This window comes from Uloborus diversus, chromosome 4 (genome assembly GCF_026930045.1).
Source record: "Uloborus diversus isolate 005 chromosome 4, Udiv.v.3.1, whole genome shotgun sequence".
In the NCBI taxonomy this organism is placed as follows: Eukaryota; Metazoa; Arthropoda; class Arachnida; order Araneae; family Uloboridae; genus Uloborus; species Uloborus diversus.
In genome coordinates, this window is record NC_072734.1 from 160,344,042 (window position 1) to 160,357,270 (window position 13,229).

The following is a 13,229-nucleotide window of genomic DNA, read 5'->3' on the forward strand; positions in this document are numbered from 1 at the left end:
TTTCTCGTTCATTAATGATTGGTGATTAATTAAGGATTTGCCTTAATTTTCATTACGCACGTTGCATTTTCTAATTAAAATCTTTGATTGATGGTCAACAACTACAGAATGATTATTTAAATTAATTTCGTTCTTGGATGACTTTCTTTTCTTGAGATAACTTTTTTCCGTATGTAAAAGAATGCAATGCTCTTGAGATGAGTGTTATAATAAATTCACATGTTGTTGTCATACTGCTTAAAGTGGATAAATTTATCGCTTTAATTAGCCTAATTTTTAAAGCCTTGCATTTTTGAACTGTGTTAAGAAATAAACTTTGAATGCAGGTAGTCTTTAGTTTCGAGTAGTCTCGTCAGCCAATAGCATTTCTGCGTGTTGTCAACGTAAATTAATTTATTTCTTTCAACTTTGATAAGCTGTATGGTTTGGAATTAGTTCGCTTATCCTAAACGTCCTTTGTTTTTTTAATGTAAGGATGACTCCAAAATTTCTTGGTTTGTTCAAAAGGTATTTCAATTTTTGTGGTAAACAAGATCTTACGAATTCAGTATATCAATTGATGACATTTTTAATTCATTATATCAATTACCTCAATTTAACATTTTTTTTTTTTTTTTTTTTTTAAAGAGTTTGGGGGTGGGGGAGAGAAAATATGTCAAAGTCAGCAACTTTCTTTTTTTAAGCCAGCAACTTTTAAAAAAGCAACTTTCTTTTTTTACGCTACAACATTGGGCAGTTAAAGCATTATTAGAGTGATTTTGTAAACTGAAAACTTTAAATTTGTCTTCCTTAAAATAATTTGACTTGGAACATCCAGTTCAATACTGCTAAAAGCGCTAACTATGTAATTTTATGGTAAAAGAAAATAAAACAATGGTGGTGCTTTTATTATTCACATAATTCATTAACCATATCTATGACTGCATTTTATTTCGAAGTTTAACACGTTAATAACTCAGTACCGCGAAAAATAAATAAATAAATAATTAAAAAAAATCAAAAACTAAAACTTTACACTTGTGGTGCCGAACTTTATGCATGACTTTTTTGGTCTCTGATTATCTTCATCCCCCTAAGCTTTTAAATTCAGTAAAAATATTGATCAAAATTTCTATCCCACAGAGGGTTTGCTGGTTTTAACCTTTTTAACAGCTACGTTTAAGGAATAACTTACACCTCAAGAATGTCATCTAAAAGTCGTACTGACTTCAGGATCTTAACCTTCTTTTTTTATTGCCTGTATAATTTTTAAAATCACATAATAATTGCACTTGTTACTTATTATGAGGTTGTGAAGCGGAAACCGCAGAAACCGCAAATATTTTCCTCGCCGCAGAACAATGAATCCACAGTCGGCTGTGAAACTTTCATCTGAATAGGATTTCCTTTTCAATCCGTGACCTTAGAGAATAGAGATCGTTTTATTTATTTATTTTTTAATTTTTTTGACAAAATGACCCTTCCGTTAACAGATGCTTAAGTATTTTTATTTATTTATTTATTTATTTATTTTTTTTTGAAATTAAGGATACAAGTGCAAAATTTAATTACTTCATCTGAATTTAATGTTGCAACTGTAACGTACTCTGCGTGTGCTCCTATGTTTGTGTTTGTTTTTTGTTTGTTTCTTTTTTTTTTCAGAAAATTTGGAATGTTTTTAATTTTATAGCCGCTTCTCTTAGATTGTGTAGACATAATATAATAGATTACATAAAAAAGCAGTTGAATCATTCAATTTTCTATCTTGACGGAGATACAACATTTGTACATTCACTAGATATGAGAATGTCGTTCTTTTCAATGTCCATCGATCGATCGTTCGTTTTCTTAACCTGTACATTAAACTCTTTCATTTAATATTTTTAATTTTCCAATTTATCTATTATAAATCATTTAAAATTATTAACTACTATTTCAATTATAAACTCCGGACAATAGGCTATGAAAATCATAAAACATAATTCCTTCACTTACCAGCGCAAACCAGATGGCAACGAAAAACTGAAGAACTGATGCCGAATGCTTTATTATAAAATTGAAAAGAGAAACAACTATCAACATGTTTAGATATGTAATATAGAATTAAAACTAATAAAAGTGAAAATGAACGAGCTAACGATCTGAAACAAAGGTATTTCCAGTGCAAAGTAAACTGTTCCTGTTAAAATGAAGAAACAATCCAAGTGTGGCAATATCAACAAAGTGTAGTGCTTCATTACGTACAGGGTGAGGAAAAAGTTCCCACAATTTTGTTTAAAACGTTTTTTTTTTTGGCGTTAAAATCGTATGTTGGGGATTTATTTGGCACATATTGTTTGTTGGCATTAAAAGTATTTGAGGTTTAATCATTTGTTCTTTGTTAGTTCATTGAGTTAGTGAGTTATGAATCGTGAAAATGTGCGTGTTACTGTCGTTGAATTACACAAGATGGGAATGAAAAAAGGGAATGAAAACAGCCGATATTATTCGAACGACTGGATTCAAGAGTAAAACAGTCTATGACACTGTGAAACGCTACAAGGAGACTGGAGGGACTGCCGACCGTGCGCGAGCATCGTCGGCAATTTCAGACGGCGGCTCCGTAAATGTATTGAAGCCCAGGGAGCCAATTTTGAACAATTATTATAATTTTTTTGTTTAATGTTACTATTATTGTTTCAATAAAGAGTTTTTATTGCTTTAACTTGTTGATTTGTTGAATTATGTGTTAGTTACAGCCTATTGAAACATCTAATAAAATTGTGGGAACTTTCTCCGCACCCTGTAGTTCCAACTCAAAATCGTTCACCTTTCAAAAGAGCGACCTTGTATATTTTTGGAGACCGTACAGCGGCATTGATTTTAAAGAAATCGGTCTTATAAACTCGTTGGGTCATCAGGAACGACGCATCCCTGATTATACATGAATTTGATCTCGTGGTATCTTCAATTGGGACACTTTGTTGTGACTAGAGATATGAGGCATTCAGAGTTAAGGTTGATAAAGTCCAATTCGACTTGATTAACTTTATTAGCTCTGAACGAAGATTTCAGCGGTGAAATGTTTACTTATATAAATTAGGCGTTCAGAGCTAAAAAGTGGATTTAGTCGAAATGGGCTTGATCCGTTTTAGCTCCGATTGCCTCATACAGCTTATGGAGACTTGAAAATCTTGTTTGACGATTTAAGGGGGGGGGATTCATTTTGGGAACACACAAAAACCTTGGAGAGAAGGCCATAATAGTGGTTGGTCTTGGTTTCACAAAGACTTTGTACTAATGAAACGGACGAGGGCAGAGAAACAACAGACATGTTTTAGTATTTTGATTTTTAAAATTTAGCATATTTGATTTTTTTTTGGATCTAAAAAAATTGCGAAACATTCAAACCTTATAATTTAGAGGAAAAAAAAAAGAGTACAACCTGTTTGGCTAACATTTTTGTGGCATATTTCTACTTTTCAACGCGTGAAATACGCTTATTGTAGAGGCAAGGCGTTAAAGTAAAATATTTCCCTATTGTGACCATTTCGAATTTATTCGTAGTCTTGGAATGTTAGTCCGATTGGATTAAAATAAGTTGACTGCAGTATCGAAATTGTGTTTGAGAACGTTTTTAGAAACATTTCGAAAATACATTGCAGCATCAACAAAAGGGGAAAAAATGGAAATTCAAAACAAAAGTATCACTTCTAACTTACAGTTGCACTTCTCGCATCACTCAATGTTCGGAGACGTGTCAATTGAAAATCTCTTAAAATGAATCATTTCACAAGTCAGGAAATAAAAATATTTTTAAAATAATAACAACATAAGAAAAAAAATAGCGAGCAATTATTCCAAGGCGAATGGGGTAAAGCGAGAACATCCAAGTCGGTGAACTGGAAACGAGGGGCAATAACAGCAATAATCTGCTCTTTCTCTCTTTAACGGGTTATTCCTCCCCATGTTGTTCAATAACTACCATCAAGTGTGAAAAAAAAATGAATTAAATAAATAAAATCCCCCATATGGTGTTTCGGAGGAGGAGGTGGTAGCCAGACCGCTTCCAATTCTGAACTAGTTCTCAAAAGGCGTAAAAAAAAAATCCCGTTCTCATCCTGACCTACTTTTCTTGATTTTGCGCATGCGCTTCCAGCTCTTCTTCGATGCTTTCTCTCTTTCTCTCTCTCCTCATCGACGTTTCTGTTTTGTTGATGGAACTATTCACGGCTTCTAAAGCGCGAGGAAAAGGCAGAAGTGTCTTTGATTTTTTAGCTTTTGAGGATTCAAAATTGGTCTTGCTTTTAATTAGTTTTGTTTTAATGTTCAAAAATTGCGCATAGGAAATAAGGGTAAAATGGTGTGTTTGAATTAGAATTTCGGATCAGATTTAAGATGAATTTTGTAGTTTTGTAAGCATAGGGCTGCCACTGGTAACTAAAAAAAAGGACAATTTTGAAGATTTGCAGACTATGACGGCTATTTTAGCCTAAAATAAGACGAAAAAACTATTTTGTAAGAAACTGCTACTATTTCGGCTTAAAATGTAAAATATGTAACTGATGTTCAAAAATGAAAGAGTAAAAAAAAGAAAAAACAACTTCATGTAAAAGCGGCCGAACTTATCTCATTTCTAACTAACTCAGGTCTGTCACATGCTTGAAGCATGAAGGCTACAAGGCTCGTTATTTAGGGCGGTCTATCCCCCCCCCCCTCCCTCGCCTTTGAGAAAACAATGTAAGGTTTTGTTGTTTTTCTGTGTTATGCTGTTCTGCAATTGAAGCCGGGGGAAACAAAGGGATGTAACTTCAGTTTTTAAAAATTTTAATTAAATAAATTATAATTTTCAGATTTTCAATCGGCGTCGCAAACTGCTGATGAAAATTCTGCTACCATGCTACCAAAGCTAAATAAGACACTAATATTGAATGATGAAATGTTTAGCACTAATTTACATATATCACTATTCAGTGCATGCCTTGTTATAATGCAAATGGTTGTTGGAAAGTTATTAGTTATAAAAGCACGTGTTAATAGCCATTGTTATATATTTTTTAATATTTTGTATTAACTTTATAGTTCTAACAGCTTGCAGCTTTGCTACTGCCACATCTAGCGACTTTTTGATGATGGGTTTCAAAATCACTATTTGCTGTAATTCATTGAATATTTTTGTTTTATTTAAATTAGTTATCCATTTTATTCGTATTTTGGCAAAAAAAAAAAAAAAAAAAGTTTGTATTTTTTCGTGAAACTTTCTGTTTGTTTGAGAACTATATGAATTTGTCGTGCGACGTACAAAATTTCAAAACCGTAATCTAGTCCTTAAAGCTAATTTTTTTACTCTCGAATAATGACTCTGTGTCTCAAGATTATGAATTTTAATTTCATTTCCTTAAAACGCCAAACAGTTATTTTTTTGTTTCTCAAAGTTAAAAAATTTTTATATAAAATTCTAATCTGAAAATCGCGAATGAAGAAATGAAAAATAATGCTTCAAAAGTATATTGCATAAGTTTTAAAGTTGTCCATTTTGTTTTTATTTCAGACTTAACCACATAGTTTTAAAATTGTCCATTTTGATTTCTTCCAAACGCAACCAGTAGTCATTCTTTTAAAGTTAATTGTACAACAATTTTGCATGAACCCTTATCATATTACGAGAACCAAAATGGCAAAACTCGAACATTCTTATCGCTAATCTATTCGCCATCTAACTTTTAATGAAGCTTTTAAATGAAATAAAGAAATTAACTGACGTCTGATGTCGTTCCTGCGTGATAAATCCAGTGAATTTAAATCTAGCGATTTCGTAGCGTCTGACGGTAAATTTTATCCGGCACTTAAACCTGCGCATTTTTCTTCTGCTAAATCAGCGAAGTAAATATTTGTTTCGAAAACTACTTGAAGTATGGGAACTCGTAAGAATATTGCAAATTGGGTTTAAATTTTCAGTTTGTGTCGAAATAATACGTTTCCGCCTTTCAAATGTGAAATACACTTGAATTCTGGAGAAAAATTTTCTGACTTAGTATTCTAATGATCAGTTTGTGGTTTGGCGGAATTTGTATTCTATTTCAGTTTGAATGTCATAACCTAGTTTTTGAACGTCTCCGATAGCTTAAGAACTTTTACTCTTGAAACTTCATTGGGTTTAATCTTCATTTTGTGAAAAGAAAGTAATGTTTTAAAAACTTGTTGTTTGCATCGGACGATATGTAAGAAAATAGTTAAAAGTTAATTTTACATGAAAAAATAATTAATTTAGTCAAATGAAAGGAAATAAAAAGATTCTCATCTATTTTAAGTGTCATTTAAGTGTATGTAGGTAATTATTTTCATTCATGGCAACAGAAATAATATAGGTTTAGTGCCATTTTGCTGAAGTTGATGTTGAAAAAGAAATTTAAACAAAAAAGTATAAAAGAAAAGATTATTGAATGGTAATTCATTACAAATTTTTATTACAAAATGTCTCCCGCAAAGGGACTGTCTTAATTGTTCGAACTCAGTGGAGGAGTTCCTGATTTTTTAATTTTAAAATGAGAATGAATTAATGTGTCGAAATTATTTTATTAACGTATTTCACTGATTACTTGAATTTTGTCAAAGACGAGATCCCCTCCCCCGAGAAGGTTCTTTCACCTCGTCTCGTTTTACTGAAAGAAAATTTGTTATAGAAAGTTGTCTGTAGACGAGATTCTGTGGTATCTGTCCTATATTACACACTCCCAAACTGCCCTCTCTCGCCTTGCATGTGGACTAGAGACGTACCGAGTACTCGGTAACTACTCGGTACTCGGCATACTCGGCCACTTTGCCGAGTACACGGTACTCGGCCAAATTCTGATCAGATACTCGGCCAATACCGAGTAGTTGCAAAAAATTGAATATTATCCAAGACATATACTAAAATTTATATTAAAAAAAAGAGCAAGCCATTATATTCTGCAAGCATTTACTATTAAAATTTATAAGTCAAATTTAAATTTTGAGAATAATGAAGTTTGTAATGCTTCAATGGAATAAATCTTTATTTTAATGTCCCCAAAGTTAATAAAATTTGTTTTTAAAAAATTATGCAAAAAAAGGCAAGTATAGAAAATATGGAATTTATGTATTAAAAATGAATATTTGCTACAAACAAAAATTAGTTATAAAAAATATAAAAATACCTTTGTTTAAAAAATTAAAGGAAATAAAACAACGTTAAAAGCACAGTGCAGGAACACTGCAGACACGTGTTTTGGCGTTACAAGGAATTCCTTTTTCTATGCACAAAATGGGAGCTCGTGGATTTAAAGGCATCCGACAAAAGTTGGATTTTTTTGTCAAATGTCTTTACATTCTTTAGCTCACATGTTATGCACTGAAAAAGACATTCCTTGTAACGGGGGGAGGGGGGGGCAGAAACACGTGTCTGCAGTGTTCCTGCACATTTGTTTTATCTGCTTTTGAAAAAAATGTATGTTTGGCGGACTAGAACTATAACTGATTGGTATACAGTGAAACCCCTCCTAACCGACACCCCTCTTATGCGGACAATTTTTAATTCCCCAGTTCCAATGCAAATAACATCATTAAACCCCTGTCCTGCGGATACCTCTCTATTGCGGACAAAAAAAATTGTCCTGTTAGTGTCCGCATTAGAGGAATTTTATTGTTATTTGTTTTAATTCCAACTTGATTAATCATACCTTTTATTCATTTATTTTTAATTTTAAAAATAATTTTTTTGTAAAATTTTTGACACAAACAAAACTGTTTATGTAATGCGTAATTAAATTTCAGCAGGAATTTATTTTAAAAACTATTATATGGACCAGGAGGTCTATACTACTATTCCAATAAGTTCAAAATTCATCACGTGTGTGGGTGGTTCTTAAAACATAATTGGTACTTGGTAACTCGGCCGAGTGGTGAAAGGCCGAGTACTCGGTAACTCGGTACTCGGCCGAGTAGTGGAATGCCGAGTACTCAGTACTCGGCTACTCGGCCAAAGTGCTACTCGGTACGTCTCTAATGTGGACATATCAAAAGTGCCTCACGTTTAGCGAAGACAAGAACCAGGGGTTTCCACCTGGGGGGGGGGGGGGTCACCCCTGCAAGAATTATGACAAGCGCCTTAGTGTTCAGACTTCTACTGAGCATATTCTTGACAGTAAGACAGTGTCGAGACAGGATCTTTAATTCTGATCTGTGATTTCCGTCTTGGGCTGGACTTTCTTTTAGTCAACAATCTTTTTTGGATCTTATTTGACTTGTCATTGGTATCACTAGAAATGATAGCAAATTTTTTCAAGTGAACTTATGATTCGGAAATTTTTCAATTTCTCGTATCAAGTATTAGTAATAAATTTTACTTTTTAAGAGGACTTCATAGCTGGTAATTAGGACTTGAAAAATCTTCAACTTAAGTTTTTCCTCTCGTACCTCTCTACGCCAAGACCAGATTTGATAGAGTTTGATGTATGCTGATACTAAACGTGACTTATTTGCGTCTTTGCTTGTGTTATTCAACCTCGATTGAGCGATTGTCATGGGATAGGAAAAAGTTATCGTTAAATCAAGGAAATCGTCAAATCGAGGAGCATAGACATTGAATGCAGTCAAATCTGGACTAGTGAAATGTATCATTAAATTGAGGATATCGTTTAATCGGATATCGTTAAATCGAAGTTACACTGTACTTGTTTTCTTGCTTCCGCGTTGAAAGGATAGAAAGTTTCTCTGCCGGAATCGCATCTTCAAGTTTCTGTGTGGCTACAGGGAACAACCCCTGGGTCTCCCCTGCCTTTCTTTTTCTTGGTGTGGTCTATTCAGCTTCAATTGGAACAGGTTCTCTTGTTGGAACATATCCTTAAACCTATTCATTATCCTATCTTTTCGAAATCTTGATGGGCTCTCTTGTGTGTGACTGGACGTGGAAAACCCTCTGCGACGTGAAAGCAAGACCCTGCGTGAAAGCAACATGAATGCGTTTCAAGGTGTATTTAAACTGACCTTCGGTTTCCGCGTTTCAGAGCTGTGATGAGATTTTACCCGTATCTTTTGAAATTCTTGATGGAACTGAAAGATCTGTTGCTTTTTGTTTGTCTGTGCACCTCCTCTTCTATGCTTTCGTGTGCGAGAGAAAATAAGAAAATAAAATTACCTTTTCACAGAAGCTGGAAGCATGTTGTAAGGAAGAAACATTTCTTGTGAGACAAGCAAATTGACAAGCAGAAGTCCTACTTTTCCGTCCTTGATTTCGGCAGTTCTTTAAAGTTGAATAAATATACCAACTTCTCATGTAGTAAAACCTCTGGTGGTATGTTCATGTTACACCAATTTGGTGGCTAAATTTTACTGGCTTAATTTTATAATAGTATATCTCTTGTTACTTACTTCAGCCAGTGCATGTCAAGTGCTTTTGCAATAAAAAAAATATTTTAAAAAACCCTCCACCAGTGTTTTTTCTTTTGCCTACCTTTTTAATTCAAACATTTTTAATCAGATTGTTTTGAATTGAAATTGATTTTTTTTTCAACTTTTTAAGAGACTTGAGAAAGTTTAGTTTTTAAATTTCATCTATAATGATGAACTAAAGATTGATTTTAAAACATATCCCAAGTTTTATTCAAAGTGAATTGGACGTGGATGACTTAGTTGTACATTTGTAGTATGTGTAGAAAAATAAGAGGAAACAAATAAATTGGGTTGTATTGCTCGCCTCGATGAGAGGTCACTGTAACCTCACAAGAATTTCCTTGTTCGGCAAATTGAGAATTTCTACCCTCCCGAAAATCGGAGTTCGGGGTGCCTTCCATCTTGTCAGTGTGTGTCTGGGGGGGGGGGATCAATACAGACTCATTCTTTATTAAAAAGGCCTATTACACAAATAATTCAACAAAATTAGTTGAGACAAAGGAAAAATTTTAAATCCGAATGTTTTGTCCAGCCTGCTCAGAAAACTGGACGTATATCCTAGCTGTCCAAAAATGTAAACTTTCTGTCCGCTGACCTTTTGTCCGTCGGACGTTCTGTCTCTCGGATGTTCTGTCCTTTGAACGTTTTGGACCTGGACGTTTTGGATTTGGACGTTCTGTTCCATTCCCGCCCCTGGCAGTGAAAGGTCAAATGTACTTTAAATGAAAGATAAGTAGGTTTTTTCAAGTTTTACTTTTGTTGTATAGAGAGATAGTAAATTCCCAGTTGATTGTATAAATCTGTTTGTTTGACATACAAATAAGTATTCTAGAGTAAATTCAAACGGAAATGTGCAAAATTTCTAAATACACCATGCATGAAATGTCAAAACGGTAGGAATATAAAAAAAATATGATGTGGCTTTGATGGATTAAAGAGTGGCTACTACGATACATACTTACATCCGTGCGATCGATCATATAGTATGGTACAGTAAACTCCCGATTAAAAAAAAAAAAAAAAATCCGCGGATTAGGGTGGCACGGTAACCGCAGATAGCGAAAACCGAGGATATTCCGAACAATAGGTAAAAAACGATACTAATGTATAAAATAGCTAAAAAAAATATGAATAACCCTCACACATACATTTAAATTTTCCTGAAAACGGTAACATTGAATGTAAAAAATGTATGTAAAAAGTAAAAACGAACAATAAGAACACAATCATAAGTTTAAAATATGACAGTTTTAAAAGAACGTGAAAAGACCCGCCGATAATCGAAAGTTTACTGTATTATAAAAAATATACCAAATTTCAGGACGGTTAACGGAATCTATAGCATCTGTTAGGTGTGATAATCCTTTTGCCATTGCTCCCCACTCCCAAGTTTCATAGACCAGTAAATTGGGTAAACATATTTGTTTTAAAAAATTGCGACTTTTCTGAATGATAGTATTTATTCAAGGCTTTCGGATATCACGTGAAGTCTTTCATAACATATAATACGCATCTTGTTTTTATTTTTAAGTATTTGTTTCATAAAATAATTATTATTTAAACAAATTGAACATTTTTCAGTTCAATAACTGCTCTGTTTTTACAGATGCTGTTTCAATGACTAGCTGAATGCAGAGCCCACAGGCAGATATCGGATTTGTAGAATGAACTGAGCATGCGTAACTATGACTTTTTATATTAGTAGATATTTATTCCGGCTTAAGATAATTTATTTCAGCTGAAATTCGTAATGAAAGATTTTGGAATGTGCCAATTCATCATAAAGTTTGAGTGATGAGTATAATCAAATTGTCTACATTTTGTTTGTAAAGTATTTTAAATATACGTTTATTCCTCTCACCTCCTCCCTCCAACGTCAATTACAAAAAAAAAAAAAAAATAGTTTACGATATTTCTACTTTTTTTTTTATTTCTGTCAAAAAAATAAATAAAATAAATAAATAAATAAATAAAAAATATTTAAAAAAAAAACCTCGATCATTTTTAGCAGCTTTTCGTGCTTTAATTGATTAAAAATGCACATTTTTTAAATACACATTGAAACGCACCTCGAGAGGATCTAAGGTTCAATTTACTTAGTGTAGTTAGGACATTGGAGTAGCAATACAACTGGCCAATATAATAATCTCCCTCTCTCCCGATCTATAGCCTGAGTAATTTATTAGGACTAGCATATTTACATATCTTGTGTCCAGGCCCTCGCTTGTTTAGAACATTCGCCTATTCATCGAGACACTAAAACCTATGGCTTCGTACTAATGAAATTATTTTACGGGTTATTTTAAGTACAAAATCCCGAAGTGGTCGAGTTCACCTCCAGATGTCTTTATTGATTAAATTTCACTTTTATGACCTTATATTTTAAACTTCTGTCGCTTTTTAGGAACTTAGCTTTAACTTCTATATCTAACTTTAAATTGAGAACTTAAAGTATCTTTAAAAATACCTGTTTCTGATTTTGTAAACTTGAAGCTTGCTGTATTAAAGAATACATTTTATAATATTTCTAAGTGCGAGCACAAGCCAGGATTTTTTCCCAGGTTAGAGGTAGGAAAATCCCCAAACGTAACTTATTTAGAAAGAGCAATTTTACGTATTTTGGATCGCTTTTATGGAATACGAGCCTATTTGTTGTAACACTAAAAGCTATGACTTCGAACAAATAAAATTATTTTATGTGTTACTTTCAATATGAAATCCCAAATTAGTCGAGTTAAACGGCGGGTTCCCTTTTATGCCTTTTGTACTTTAATATACAAGGAAACATAAAAATAGAATAACCGTGGGTAATACACTAGAATTGGTAATGTATAGATCAAATTCTAGGGTTCTATATTTAACCCCCAACCTTTGATTTTTAAGTATTCTAGCATGGTAATACTAGATGGCGCCGCTGTTGCTAAGTTTTGCCTTTTCTACAAACGTTCTGTAAATCATATTTGAGAGGTGAAACCCCCGATAATCCGACTCTTTCGTTAATCCGAAACCTTTCAGAACTTGTCCTGTGTTTGTTTACTGCGAAATATTTTTGACGAAAGGCTGAAATGAAAAGCTCATTTGTCGTCTCTGGGCAAAGGACTTCATTAAAAAAATCGATCCACTTCGTCTTCTTCAGGATTTAAGCGCAAAATGATGTCCACAGAATGGGGTCAAAATGCATTCTGATGGCCTTTTCCTCGGTTCGATTAATTACTTCCGAACTTGTGCATCTCGTCTTGGTGTGTGTTTTTAAACGGGAATCGAAATTGATGGCAACTTAATGACTCGTGAATAGGTGAACCAATATTTACGCAGCAAGCAACTTCTCTTCTAATGGATCCTGATCCTTTTTCTTTTGTTCTAATTTTAATCAGATTGCTCACTGAGGATCTTGAGTTGCTCTTTTTTAGAGCACTTCGAGATGTTTTTGCTGATGCGATTTTAATAAACAATAAAAGATGCTTTTACAATAAACTTGCTTCAAGGCTAGGATGTGTATTCTGAAACAAAGTAAAAACTAAACCAGAATGCAGTAAAACCTTGTTGGTATACTAAAAATTAACTCTTATATTTTAAGATGTCCACTTTCTGTTGAACATTAAAAGTTCCTAATTCTTTAGGGTGTTGAGCAAAGAGGTCCTCCACAAATCATGTCACGCTTTGAGAGGCCATGGGTGTTGTCCGAAGTTTGACAATTTATTTGAAATAAAAACTCTTATAACAGTATGATTATATAATATAGTGCGATATTTGACAAAGAGAGGAAATGGAGTAAAATGCATTGAAAAAAAGTTGACATTTAATGAGCAACCTCAAACTAAAAGAATCATTTAAAAGCAGAAATATTGCCGCTTTCCAGT

The 13,229-nt window shown here is 33.3% G+C and overlaps 1 long non-coding RNA gene across 2 annotated transcripts in view; it reads left to right on the forward strand.

Moving 5' to 3' along the window:
- Positions 1-13,229, forward strand: part of LOC129219801 (uncharacterized) — a 124,773-nt gene that overhangs the window by 102,156 nt on the left and 9,388 nt on the right. Inside the window, exon 6 of one of the 2 annotated variants that reach the window (XR_008580438.1) lies at positions 10,976-11,048. This is a non-coding gene — a long non-coding RNA (uncharacterized LOC129219801). Of the gene's footprint in view, positions 1-10,975; positions 11,264-13,229 lie in introns of those variants that run through there. The other variant, XR_008580437.1, reaches the window with a different exon arrangement.